Source organism: Pelophylax lessonae, assembly GCF_965119305.1.
Source record: "Pelophylax lessonae genome assembly, chromosome: 3".
Taxonomy (NCBI): Eukaryota; Metazoa; Chordata; class Amphibia; order Anura; family Ranidae; genus Pelophylax; species Pelophylax lessonae.
This window is the reverse complement of record NC_138770.1, coordinates 431,332,338-431,346,765: the sequence shown is the minus strand read 5'-3', so window position 1 is coordinate 431,346,765 and position 14,428 is coordinate 431,332,338. Positions and strand designations below refer to the sequence as shown.

Genomic DNA, 14,428 nt, shown 5'->3' with positions numbered 1-14,428 from the left:
TTGGGGGAGAAATAAGCAGCGGTATTAACCGACAAGAGGTAATTGCATGACCTGGCACATTTGTGAACTATATGTGAACTAGATAGTTCTGAACGGACACACTTTACACATAGTTACATAGTTTGTGAGGTTGAAAAAAAGACATCAGTCCATCCAGTTCAACCTATGATGTGTGTGTGTGTTTGCTGTTAACCGTAGATTGTATACCCCTGTATGTTGTGGTCTTTAAGGTGCCCATCTAATAGTTTTTTGAAACTATCAATGCTCCCTGCTGATATGACTGCTTGTGGAAGAGAATTCCACATCCTTACTGTTCTGACAGTGAAGAACCCCTTACGTATTTTAAGGTTAAACCGTTTTTCCTCTAGTGAGTGGCCACGTGTCTTATTGTATTCCCTTTCTCTAAAAAGTTTGTTCCTTATGCTAGGGTCGCCAGTACAGTATTTGTACATTGATATCATATCCCCCCTCAATCTCCTCTTCTCCAGAGAGAATACGTTCAGTGCTTGTAGTGTTTCCTCATAGCCAATGTCCTCCATTCCCCTAATTATTTTTGTTGCCCTTTTCTGGACTCTCTCCAGTTCCAGCACATCCTTCCTGAGGACCGGTGCCCAGCAACTGGACATAATACTCTAGATGTGGCCGGACCAGAGTCTTGTAGAGTGGGAGAATAATCTCTTTATTTCTGGAGTGAACCCCCTTTCTTATACATGCCAGTATTCTGTTGGCTTTGCTTGCAGCGGCTTGGCATCGCATGCCACTGCCAAGCCTGTTGTCCACCAGTACCCCCAGGTCCTTTTCCATCCTAGGCTCACCCAGAGGTTTCCCCCCCCCCCCAGTGAGTAGCTTGCTTTCGTGTTTCTGATACCTAAATGCATTACTTTACATTTTTCAACATTAAACCTCATCTGCCATGTAGTTGCCCACTCCATTATTTTGTTCAGGTCTGCTTGTAAGGTTTCCACATCCTGCATAGAAGATATAGGCAATGGCATGCTCAGTTTAGTATCATCTGCAAATACTGAGATTGTACTAGATATCCCCTCCTCTAGATCATTTATGAATAAATTAAACAGGATTGGTCCCAGGACAGAACCTTGGGGGACCCCACATTTCACACCTGCCCAATCCGAGTACGATTTTTCCACAATGTCGGCAAGTGCCACTGTCATTTCAATACTTTTTTCTACCCCTAATCAGGAATAGCAACATAGTTGCATACATAGACAGAGATTGGATACATGTTTTCTGTTGGCGAAACATCTAAGACTGTTTTTCATCCCCAATCAGGAGTAGCAACATAGTTGCATATATAGACAAAGACTGGATACATGACTTCTGTTGGTGAATTAACCTCTGAGGGACACACCCTGTATTTATGGGGAATTTGTTGGTACCAATATATGATTAAAATGAAGTAACACTTTGGATTGAAAATTTCTCTATAGTATCCTATTCCACCATACTACTTCAACAGTTAAACAAATTCAATTGAACCTCTATGCTGCCCGAGCCTCTATGGGACCTGCTTATAGGGAATAAGGTGTTCCCCTATTTAGGTGAATATACAGCAGTAGCTGTGAACACCTCATCCCAGGCAATTGTCATCAGTGTACCGGCCAGTTATTATTAATCTTTTTATGTTTTGTCTCGTCTTCTGTTTCATGTCACAGTATTACCATTTGATTAGTGTTTATATTTGGCACATTCCTTTTTTTTTATATTTGCATGCAATTTTTCAAAGGAATAATACATTTAAAGAAAAATGATTTAATTTGTCGCTCTGCCTATTTAAAACCAACTTTATAACCACTTTTCCCATGTTCTGTGTACGACATTTTTTGGTTATATGAGCAGGTTATGTTGGTTTACACTTACATGTGAAGGCATGATAGAGCAATGAGTTTCACATTAACCCCTTCCACCAATATTTTCTATATGTTATTCTTGTCAGCTGCCTGCCCTGACCTCTGGTTTTTACTCTAGCTATCCATATCCTGAGGCAGCCCCTTTGCACTGTTGCCCACTGAACCCTTTTCCTCCACTGTTACCTGCAGTGCACCTGGTTGCTCCATACCTACTTATTTTGTCTTTCTGACTGGGGACTCATTAAGCTTGAGCAAGGCTTAACCAGAAGGCCATGACTTGGGATCAGCATGCAGCTAAATTCAACCACCCATGAGGGGGGTCCCTGGAGAATACCAGCTGATTCTTAGACTCTGTGCCCTGGAGAATTCCACTTAATTTGCTCTCATGTGGAATCTGTTTAATATATTTTTATTGAAAAAGAAAGAAAGAAAGATATGGTATTGTGCATCAAGAAAAAAAAAGAAACAACATTGCTTTTTAGCCTTGACCTATGTACTCAATGGCAGCCCCCTAGTATGTAATATACCCTCATGACCTTCACCTTTTGGGGAGGCTAGAGACTACATAAATATATTTCTACATTACATTTACTATCAATGCCAACCTTTCTAGCGATATAAAGTAAAACAAAGATGAAAAAAAGGAAAAGAGAAGAGAACAGAATAGAAAAAAAAACAAAAAAGGGAAAAAATAACAAATAGCATCCCACAGATAAAGTCCTGGCTACCTTAGAAAAGATAGAAGCTGAGGAGATTCAAGAAACTCCACCTATGGAGTCCAAGCTTCCTTACGCTTAAGGTAATTTTTGTTTTCTATGGATTTTAGCTCTTTCATCCGCATTGTGTCATTTATCTCCACTACCCATTCCCGTACTGTTGGTATTGTTGAAGATTTCCAAAATCTTGGGATTAAGGCTCTACCTGCCATCACCAAAAATCTAAATATATCCTTCTTGAAAAATTTAATAAATCCTGGGATCAGGGAAAGAAGTGCTACCTCTGGAGTCTCAGGCCATATATGTCAGGGCACCAATAGCAGGAGGACTCTAAAATCCAGCACCCGTCAGAGCAAAAGAAGGGATCTAGGACCCAGCATCTCCACCAGCACCTCACCAGGGCCTTTATAATGGGGGCAAGCCCTTGTGCTGTTTGATCTTGAGCTGCTACCAACATTCCAGTGTTTCCTGTTTCCTGTGATTCCTGATTACCGACTTGGCTTGTTCCAGATCTGTCTCTGGCTCGCTTCCTGACTTTGACCTTGGCTTGTTAAACGGATCTCCTCTGTCCTAACTTCAGCTTCCACCTGGCCATGTCTCCTCTGCTACCCACCTGGCACGCAATCTTGGCTTGAATCATCTACCCTCTGTCCCTGCGTCCCAACGTTCCCTTACCTGCTTCGTCTCACAATTGCCACCTGCCTGCATTAACCCTGCAGCACAACAGCGGTGTTCTTGAGCCCTTTTCTGCAAGCAACTCTGCAGGTGACCTGTGCTACTGTGGGCCCGACTCCTCCTGTCTCCCCTCCAGGGAAGTCTGGAACTTAGCTGCAAGGGAAGCCCTCTCTCCATTGGCCTCCAGCACTTTGTTATCTGACAATATCCTTTTGTATTTCTGACTGGTGGCTCATCAGAAGGTCGTGACTTGGGATCAGCATGCAGCTAAATTCAATCACCCATCAGGGGGTCCCTGGTGAATACCAGCTGATTCTTAGACTCTGTGCCATTGGGAATTCCACTTCACTTGCTCTCATGTGGAATCATGCTTATTCTTTAATAAGTTCTAATCCAAGTTCCAGGTCTTCTCAGTTCCAGCAACACCTAAAGGAGTCCGTTTGAATGCAATAAACTAGCTGATGAGAATACTAGGCTACAATATGGCATTTATTCTAGGTCACTGTAATGCTAAGCAAACTAACCTGGAATCTGAAGCATTGGTAAAGAGTACCATAAACTTTGAACCATATGAACAATGAACAGCATAAACAGTAGGAAAAAAAGGCTTTGCAGTACTCCTTGGCAACAAATAATCAAAAAGTGTCCCAGAGTGCATTCTGTGTATATCACCCTGAATAAACGTGTGTGTATATTTTCTGAAAAGGTATATTCCTGGTAGGCAGTTGTACAGTATCTGGTGCCTGGTTTGGAGACCTCAGCCGACTAATGAAGGGGCCCAATCTATATGGTCGGACAATTGATTACCGTCTCTTTAAATCTGCATGCAGTGGATTGCATCCTCAGAGTCTCAGTCCTTACAATTAGGTATTCAAAGCCTAGTCTCAGCGCCCCAGTACTCACAAACTCAGTCCCTGTGCTCTGGTCTCTGCACAGGCTCAGTAACAGTGCTCCAGTCTCTCAACAGGCTCATTCTTGGCACACCAAGGGTCCCACAGGCCCAGTCTCAGCACGCTGACCCTGGAACATAAAAGGTAAATTACACTGCTGCGGTTTCCCATATAGCAAGGACCCGCTCTCCCTCAAAAGCCTGAGAAAAAAAACCTTTACTCCTCTCCCTCTGTTATCAGGGATTTCTGGGTTTTAAAGATTCTTGTGTGGTTGCATCCACACATCTCCTATTGTGGCTGCAGAAACTCTGGCAGGGGTTGGGGGATGGGTGTGGAAAGAAGGATTAGGCAGTCGCACACAAACGCAGCAGCCTAAGTGCTTGTTCACGCTACTGAGCACCCTGCTATAATAAAAAAAAAATACCACTCTATGTATCAAATGTACAACTATTACTAACTATTACTGTATTAAAGGTAGGAAAAATGTGCTAATGATCCATGATTTCATTTATATGTTATGCAAAAAGAATGAGTCCCTTCTAATACCCAGTGACAAACATAACAATATTAGAGCAAGTCAGTATTGAATCTCTTTCAGTTTATGTTTTGTTTTTGATAGTGGCCAGTACCTCGCATTAAATTCATCAATTATAATGTTATCAAGACCTGTAATAATATAAATAAAAAAGAAGTGAGATCTAAATGTCAGACAATATCTTCTGTTGTCATTGATTAAGCTGTTATTGATTTGTGTATTTTGGCACAGCAGAATTTTAGTGATGCATAATATGGTATTTATGTTGTTATTACATAACTGCTGGTTTCCTTAATATGTTAAGCTAGGTGAAGCTTACAGTGTTATTGACTTGTCTGAATATTTGACAGTGATGCGGAGATCAGGAACTGCAGCAGCTGCACAAATGCTACTGAAATGTCTTTGACAACTGACAACTCTGTACAGTATGTCAAATTAATATTATTAATTTTACTTAATCATTATAATTCTGTTATAATTTAATCATATTCCAAGCGGATAAGATTGTTTTCTTGGAAAGTGCAAGGCACACAGTACTATATTGTGCATTTTGTGTTAATATCTTTTGTAGATCTGTGCATTTTACTTTTGAATAATGAATGATGTTCATCTGTGTATGGCGCTTTTACCTCAGTTAACCCTGTTTATTAAATTGAAGTTGGAGTGTATCAATGTGTTTGGAAATTGCTGTTCAATGTTTCTTCTAATTTTTTAAATATTCAAAATTTAAGTGCACACCTTCTACTAGTGCCTAGAATCAGGTAAAAACACGGGTGTCACTACATGTTAAACCTACAAACCTACAAAATGCAAAAGCATTGTGTATCATAAATAACTTTAGTCTTTTTTACAATTGAATATTGCTTTAAATTTTTCTTAAATTCCTTTTAGCATCTTAGTGCTAATTTTCTCTACCCTAAACTCTTTTAATGAAAGACATAGATTAAAAAGTATAAAATCAACTTTTGAAATTACAAATTCTAGGAAGGGAAAACGCTGGGGAGGAGGATTTGAGCATAGTGCACTAATCCATTAAATATGAAATATATATATTGTCATTTAAACACATAAATGCAGCATTAGCAGCGCTAGCGGTTACAATGCATCACACATAAAGATTCAAATGCTACAATGTACAATTATCTAAAAAAGACCATATAGGCATATAAAACAGTCCATAAACACCAGGTGAGGAAATAAACTATAGGAAGGTAGATATTGCTGTAAGGCTTGCAGTTAGACCATCACCACACCTCGTGGATCCCCCTCCCTATGGTAGAGAACTCACTGCAATCAGGGAAAATTGGCGTATAGATCAAATAACTATCTATAGCAATCATCCAAACTGAACTCCTCGCTCGTGATCTCATGCAGTGGAGCCAATATGCAAAATGAGATGGGGACAACTCATAGCATAATTCCGTGTATACTTTATTGAGTTTAACCCCCCCCCCCTTCTATGATTGCACTTATAAAATATAAAATTGATTACACATTGAGTAAACCACAATGAAATAAATGCAAATGGGTAAATCGCGTCTGCATCTCTCACCCGTAGACCGTCTCGCGGTATCAGTGAAGCAGGAAGATGATCAGACACTGTCTATAATAGCCGTGTGGTCACACCCTAACGTGTTTCATCAGACGAATCGACCTTGGATTTGTTTCTTTATAATTATCCACAGCGCAGGGTGGAGACATTTCTTATGAGTGTTTCCTTTTTTGTGTAAATCCTTTAAATATGCTTATAATTTATTGTTAGTAAATCACAATTTAGTAGTACATAGACATCCACAAAACTCCTAAGTTTTCACAAATTACAACTGTAGAACACTTACTGAAGTATTGCCATATTACTATTTGCATATTTTAAATATAATTTATGGTATATTTACTGTTAAAGGAAAACTTTGCTTTTTCAGACCTCCTTCTGAAAATAATGTTTTGGTACCAATATCGTGAAAATCACTGGACTATAACAGGCATGTAGTCATTAATTGGAGGAAAGTCCCAACCTCTGAATAAAATATTTGTTGGCTTTATCCAAGACAGCTCAAATCTGGGGAGAAGACAAAGTAAAAAAGAGAGACTGAGTATATCATGTGACTTTTCAGATGACAAATAAAAAATGTGCATAAAAAAGAAAAACAATCAAAAATTACAGCTAGCGGGGATCTAAATTGGGGAGGGAAGCCAAAATGTAACTGCTTGTCGATCATGCATTTGAGCGTTACTGCTTCAGTGCGGTCCGGCTGCACAGAATCACATATATATGTGAGTGGAAAAGAAGCCTTCATGGATAAAAGAACTAGGGATTTTTAAGGTGACGAACAGCTCTGGTCAAAACATATGTCTAAAAGAATATCGTTTTATTTGTCAAATTTGTTTTTTTTAAATACATACACAGACCACAATGTTAAAAATTGCCTGTGTACAATTTTTAAAATCTCACATAGATTGTTTGCAATATAGTCGAAGAATAGCAATCTCAACATGTTTCACCAGACGCAGTTTCTTAAGGGGATGTGTTTAGTGCTACTTCTATTGGCAATTGTCACAAACCTTAAGATACAAATCAGAGCTGCATCGCTATAAGTGTAAATAATCAGCTGTTTGAGATCAAATGAGCCCCAGGTGGTCTTGATAGTCAACCGCAGGAGAGGTAATTAGAATAGAAACCTTGAATTTTCCAAGTAGTCAAATCCAAGGATCCCTATGATCAGAGTTAGGCTTACTGCGGTTCAAAGACAATAGATGTCTGTATGTCTCTTTATATTGGAGGACCAGCTTTGATGGCCCAGGTTTCACATGCAGCAGTCCGTGTCTTGCGGCTCCCCGCAACAGTGTCGGCGGGGAGCTGCAAAACAGGGACCACTGCAACATGTCGAGCTTCTATCATTGTTGCTGACCAATCCAAACTGTGTTGGCTATCACCATAGGGCCCTGGGCTGCCAGTTGACCCTAGCTAGTGTTAACTTGCACACGTCCCACATTAAAGCGAAGTTCCGGCCACAAAAAAAATTTCAATGAACATACCCCCGGGACAGTCAGGGCTAGTACATTCCACAATGGCTAGTCTCTGATCTGTCCTGGTTCGCACTTACCTGCAAGAAGAAATACTCACTTTTAAAATGTCTTCTCCAGCGTTGCCATCTCTGTTGTGAGCAGCTGAAGCCAGCGCGATCCTCTTCTGCATCCTCTTCCTTGTCTTCTTCTCCCAGAATGCACCTGCACCGGCCCCTCTCGTCACTTTCGGTGCGGCGCCGCATTCCTCCACAGCTTCTGGGCATGCCCAGAAGCTGATTAGCAGAGAATGCGGCGTCGCACTGGAAGTGACGAGCGGGGCCGGTGCCGTCGCATTGATTCCTGGGAGCGATGACGTTCAGCTCCCAGGAATCAATGCAAACCAGAAGTGACGGAGCGGGCCGCGGCCGCCGAGGGAGGAAGTGGAAGAAAGGTGAGTATTTCTTTCTACAATAACAAGGTAAGTAAAAAAAAAAATCCTAACTATCCATTTCCTTTTCAGGTGAAGAAAAGCAAGCGGATGGCCACAAAATCGATGTTGATTTTGTGGCCGGAACTCCGCTTTAACATGCATTTCACTACACCCAGGTAAAAGATTAATTTTCAACAAATTGATTTCATTGCTAAGCTTTGATGCTAGGACAACTTTGCATCCCTCCAATGATGCTTAAAAAAATGTCTTCTCAGTTTTTATTGACATTAAATGTAAATAATGTTTGGGAGATACACTTAGTTTTTTACTATAGAAATGTGTCTTGGCATATATCCTATGTAGGTTGTATCTCAACAAAATTATAAAAACTCCAATGCAAATAGGTTTTGTAGCAATTCACTTGTGTAGTTATGTTTAAAGTGATACTAAATTCTCAATTTTTTCATTTAAAAATACCAAGCATGTCATACTTACCTGCTCTGTGAAGTGCTTTTGCACAGAGCAGCCCAGATCCTCCTCTTCTTGGGTCCCTCGCTGACGCTCCTGGCCCGTTCCTCCTGCCCCCACAGCAAGCAGCTTGCTATGGGGGCAACCGAACGGATCTGCTGCTCTGTGTGTCCATTCAGACATAGAACAGTGGTTTGGCCCTACCCACTATCTCTAACTGACTTTGATTAACAGAAACGAGGGAGGGAGAGTCCCAGATTGATGAGACTCCCTGGATCGAGGAGGGCTCAGGTAAGTATTAGGGGGGCTGCATAGAATACATTAAGATAAAAAAAACTTCTGACTTTAGAACCAATTTAGCACCACATGGCTAAGGGAGTACTTGAGTGAGACTTTTTATGTTATATAAAAGCACTGGAACAGACTTACAGGAGAACAGATGACTCACTACAAAACCCATTGTAAACCCTATGGTTCCATCTGTCAGGCACTACAAGCACCTTACATAAGATTGGTCCCATACTATGTAGACTTGATGAATGAGAGCTCTAAAAAAAAAGTCAGCTTTCTGCTAGTCTGGCGAAATCTGCTAATCCAGGACTGATTCATTTTAATAAATGTCAGCTGGTCTATGGAATGAATATGTGGACAGACATGCTCTCTTATCCGTTACAAAACCTCTGGCAGCACTGAATGCCTGTTCAGAAAGCACACTAGATGCAGGGCAGCCCAGCACCTCTATTGCATACTAGGCAAGTTCTGCCAATGGTCTATTCTCATGACCCAGTAACCTTGTGGATCATCAACTAGAAAGCTCTCCATATCTAATTTCGCCCCTAGATAATCTCTCACTATATGATGAAGATGCTGCCAATGGGATGCCCTGGGCACCAAAAATTTAAAAATGTTTGAAAGGCATCACTGAGACGGTTCCTTTCGCCGCCACTCCTCTCATGACCTCAAAATGACGTTTTCAACCTACCAGAGTTGAGAAAGGTGTTACATAAACTCCTCTTTAAGGTTTCCTCAAGAGATTTCATCTTCTGATCCCTCAATGGGGATGGGATGAGTTCGGAGACTTTCCCTATGTAATGGTGGTCAAGGAGGGTGGCCAGCCAATAGCGATCCTTCTCCTTGATGCTATGTATTCTCGGGTCCTTTCGCAGGCTTTGAAAAATAAGGGAGGCCATGCACCACAAGTTTGCGGAGGCATGAGAAGCAGACTCCTCAGGGTCACTGAGGATTACAGTATCTGGAACTGCTTGTTTCCAGCCACATACTACTCCCAAGGGTTCTGGGGATAAAAAAACATCTGTTAAGGGTTGATGTATGTCTTGCTGTGCTTCAATGCCTTCAAAGCTGCCAGAATCCTCCCTCTCCTCTTGTGTGTTCTGTGGCGTAGGAAGAATGGTGTCTACATAAAGTGGGCCTTGAGAGAAAAGGAAGTCCTCCTTTTCCTCCCGCTGCTCTGCCTTGAGTGCCCTGTTCGTATTGCTACACATAGTCTGCTCCAGCAGGAACACAACAAGGATCGTGTCACTGACGCATACATTGTCATGGCTCACCATCCTTGTGGCCTCCTCAAATAGTGACAGTACAGTGCATGCATCCTTTATCAACAGCCATCAGTGTGGGGAAAAAAAGTCAAGCTGTGAGCCTGTTGTTGTGCCATACTCAAACAGGTACTTGTTAACTGCCCTCTGCTTTATGTGCACCTGCTGTCAAAAATTAAGTGGTTTACGGGCAGGTGCCATTCCCACTGAATTTCAGCCAGCCGAGCATTGGTTGTGTATGACCGCCTGAAATGGCTTCAGACTCTTCTGGCCTGCGTCAGCAGATCTTCCAACCCTGGGTACCTGTTTAAAACATACTGTACCATCAAATTGAGCATATATGCCAGGCATGGCACATGTGTCAACTTTCCATGTCTAAGAGCAGACAGGAGGTTTGTGCCATTATCGCACACCACCATTCCTGGCTCCAGCTGGTGTGACGTGAACCATCTCTGGGCCTGATGCTCCAGAGCTGCCAAAATCTGTGCTCTGGTGTGGCTCCTGTCCGTTAAACAGACCAGCTGAAGCACTGCATGGCACCTTTCAGCCTGACTCATTGAATAGCCCCTTGAACGCTTAGGGGGTGCTTGTAGTTCATGGGACAATTCAGCAGAGGAGGGCATGGAGGAGGAGGAGGAGGGGGTGGAGCTGACAAATCCTGCATCATCACTGCTAGCTATATTATTGTGGCACAACAAGCTGCAGCACTGAGCCCTGTCCTGCATCCTCTCGAGCTGAAAGCAGAGTTACCCAGTGTGCTGTGAACTAAATATATTGTCCCTAACCATGCTAGCAGTAACATGAGGCTGACTGCCTTGCCCAATGATGCTACAAGATTGCCTTCCACATGATGGTAGAGATCTAGAATAGACTTACATAAAAAGAAATATGGACTGGGAACTGCCATTGTTGTACAGCACATTCTGCAAATTCATAGAAGGGGACAAAATCCACCAGAGGCAAAGACAGTTGTAAAGCCAGCAGTGGCTGTATTTTTTTCACTGCAGCAGATGGGGCAGAAAAATCTGCCTGCTGTAGTTTATAGCTGATGGTGTGCTTTTGGCAGACGATCTGCAAGGATCTGAGACACCCTGCGGTATACCATTATCCCTGTCAGTGGAAGCTGCTAAGAGGTCATGAGGTATAGCAGGGGTAGACTAGAAAGTTGATGAGTGAGGAGGAGCAGAATTGCATCTCTTTTGTGTGGCTTTCAGGTACTCTTGCCAATGGGCTGAGTGGTGGGAGATTAAATGCATTGTCAAGCATGAGGTACCCAAATGGCTGCTGTTTTTGCCTTCCTCAACCTTAGAACCAAGATCTGAATCAAGTAATGGCTGTGCATCATCAAGGAGCAAGTGGCCGACGCTGTGTTCAAATAACTCAGCTGACTCCTCCATGCCTGATGCTGGGGATATGGCAGGAGTAGCTGTGGACAAGGAGGCAGAATAAGGTACTCTGGCAGCTGCTGTGGACTGCACACTAGTCTCTGCTTGGGTGACAGAGGATGAGGAGGATGATGATGGTTTAGTAAGCCAGTCCACCACCTTCTCTGCATGCTGTGGCGGGATGGCACAGGCAACATCACTAAAAAGAGTAAATTATGCCATTACTGGGGATGGACCACATCCACATTTGACTGTGGACACATATGCACATATTCTGCTGGCCCCCCTCATAGTGCCATGGGAACGTCTGCCTCTACTTGTTGGCCTTCCAGAAATTATCCTGAGGGGCTTAATAACAAATGTAATAAAGATGTGGAAATGTGTATGTGGATGCACTTTAATCAATGGAAAGTGGTGTTTGGTGCACTTTAACTTGAGTACTCACTACACAGACACACTACAATATACTGCAGTAAAACTGCACTGACGCACTGCAATATACTGTGGTAAACGTGCACTAATGCACTAGAATATGGTGCATTAAACATGCAGCAATTCACTCAAATATACTGGGTTAAATGTGCAGTAATGTACTCAAATATACTGAGTTAAAAGTGCAGTAACATGTGGCTATATACTGAGTTAAATGTACAGTAACACACGTATATATACTGTGTTAAACATGCAGTAATGCAAAAAAATTAATATTTCCTAAACGTGGACATTTTAGGAGATATTTACTTTAGATGCAGCCAGTGACAACACCACATGGACTCTGAAGGAATAAAATATCCGTGTCGTTCCTTCAGAGCTGTGCCGTAAACAGCAACTTATACTTAATCCTTAAGGATTGCATTAAGATAGAAAACCTTGTGCCTGTACAATCACTTAAGGAAAACAGTGTTCTTCCCATTTAAAAATATTCCTATTCCCTCTATAAACATTCCCCGAACAAACTTAAACGCACTTGAAACATAAAATCTCATGAACACTTGAGCCTATTGTGTTTTCTTTATCACTGTGTCTTTATAAGACCTCCAGAAATTCAATATTACTCTTTGTGAAGATATTCAACTAATATAAGTCGTGCATGTGCCACCATCACTATCAAATGTACACTTATCTTACTGATTGGACCCTACATATTATGTACGGTAAGAAGCGCTTTATGTCCTTTTACAGACAAATGGTGGAGCTCCAGAAACGTCAGGTGATTCAACTTATTGTTGTTTCAATCACATTCTGTTTGATGGTACTTTAAGGCAATTTTTTCTTTTCAAAGCCTTTCCAATGGAACGGCTTTATTTTAAGATGGTCACATTTTATTTGTAGGAATTTTCCTTTAAAGCAGCCTTCTCCACTCTTCCTCCACTCAAAAAAAAAAAAAGAAAAACTCATAAAAGAGTTTTTTCACTTTTACATAAGATTCCTCATACGCCACTTACAGAATATCCCTCCCATTAAATCAGGATAGGCAAGCCTTTGAGATTTCTTTAGTGGCAAACCATAGTAACCTTTACTAATAATAATGCACATTTTAGGCCCCTTTCACACTTATGCGATGCGGTTTTACCGCGATTTTGCAGCGCGATTTTGACGCGACTTTGCCGCGATTTTGAAAGCAATGGCTATGGCTCAAAACGCAATCAAATCGTGGCAAAGTAGTACAGGAACCACTTTGAAGTCGGTGCGACTTCAAAACGCACTGATATGAATGGGGCTCATTGAAAATAATCGAAAACGACTTGTCATGCGATTTTGCGGTCCAAAATCGCGGGACAAGTCGCACTAGTGTGAAAGGGGCCTTATAGATGTACTCTTATCTGGAAACAATAACCAGGCTATTTACTGAATGGCAAATTTTGAGCCTGTGTCCCCTTTAAAGTGACATACAGTTTATAACCTTGAAGACCTTCAGGCTTCCCTTGATATTTAGAACATCACTATCAGGTGTGGATTTAAAATTGAGGTTACTCTCTCTTTAAGGTTGCTATCTGCAGTTTCTCTTCCTTTCCTCCGCTCGGACACATATATAAAGGAAAAAACTCCAGATAGTGCTTTATCCTAAATACATTTTATTACGATTCCCCTACCCTTAAAAAAATTACTCACATTGTGCATATGATAACAAAGCAGCTCATATATTGATTCCTATATGGTTAACACACATCAGTAATCTATCGCTCTCTTTCTTTAGGAAATAAAAAAAAGTGATTTCTTCATCTAATGTAGTCCTTCCTCTACATGTTTCATCACTACTTCCTGTGACTTCCTCAGAGGGATATGATATCATATCACCCTGAGGAAGTCACAATCTTCTGCCTTCAACACTGCCCACCCGCTGCTGCCCAAAGGGGTGGTACATCATTAGTCTGGTATCTCCACCGCAGCCTGTCCACCTTGGGAGGGCCTGATGTTAGTTAAACTACCAACATAGTTTTTGGTATATATGAAGCCAAAAGCTATGACATTGATAAAACTACTGATTATATAGGTGCGACAAGCCTATGTATCATGTCCAGGGAAGCATATTGCCAACATGTGCAGAAAATGCAAGTAAATGGATGAAATACTGAAAAATTAATCAGAAACACACAGTTATGGTGAGAAAGGGATATGTAGTTACCCATAGGTAGTAGATGGCAGTTGTAGGAATAGAGATGACCTAGGTGCTGTCAGATGTTTCCCTGGTCTGAGAGGCATATATACTGTAGGTAATGTGTGTTTGTACTATTGATTTGAAACACATGTACTGCAGACATTTCAGGCCCCACTCGTACCTTGGGAAGTTGTTGGTTGTTAGCCAGCCTAGGTGATCTTTTAAGAAAGGTGTGATTAATGTGTTTGCTTATTTCCTGGGTACATATATTGATATTTCTATAATATTGCAAAGTATAGGAGA

At 41.5% G+C, this 14,428-nt stretch overlaps 1 protein-coding gene across 2 annotated transcripts in view; it reads left to right on the top strand.

The window, feature by feature from the left end:
* TAAR1 (trace amine associated receptor 1) overlaps positions 1-14,428 on the top strand; it is a 98,014-nt gene that overhangs the window by 16,402 nt on the left and 67,184 nt on the right. For both annotated transcript variants that reach the window (XM_082250119.1, XM_082250120.1), the window contains one exon: positions 5,035-5,109. The gene's annotated coding sequence lies outside the window, so the exon portion shown is untranslated. The remainder of the gene's footprint in view (positions 1-5,034; positions 5,110-14,428) is intronic.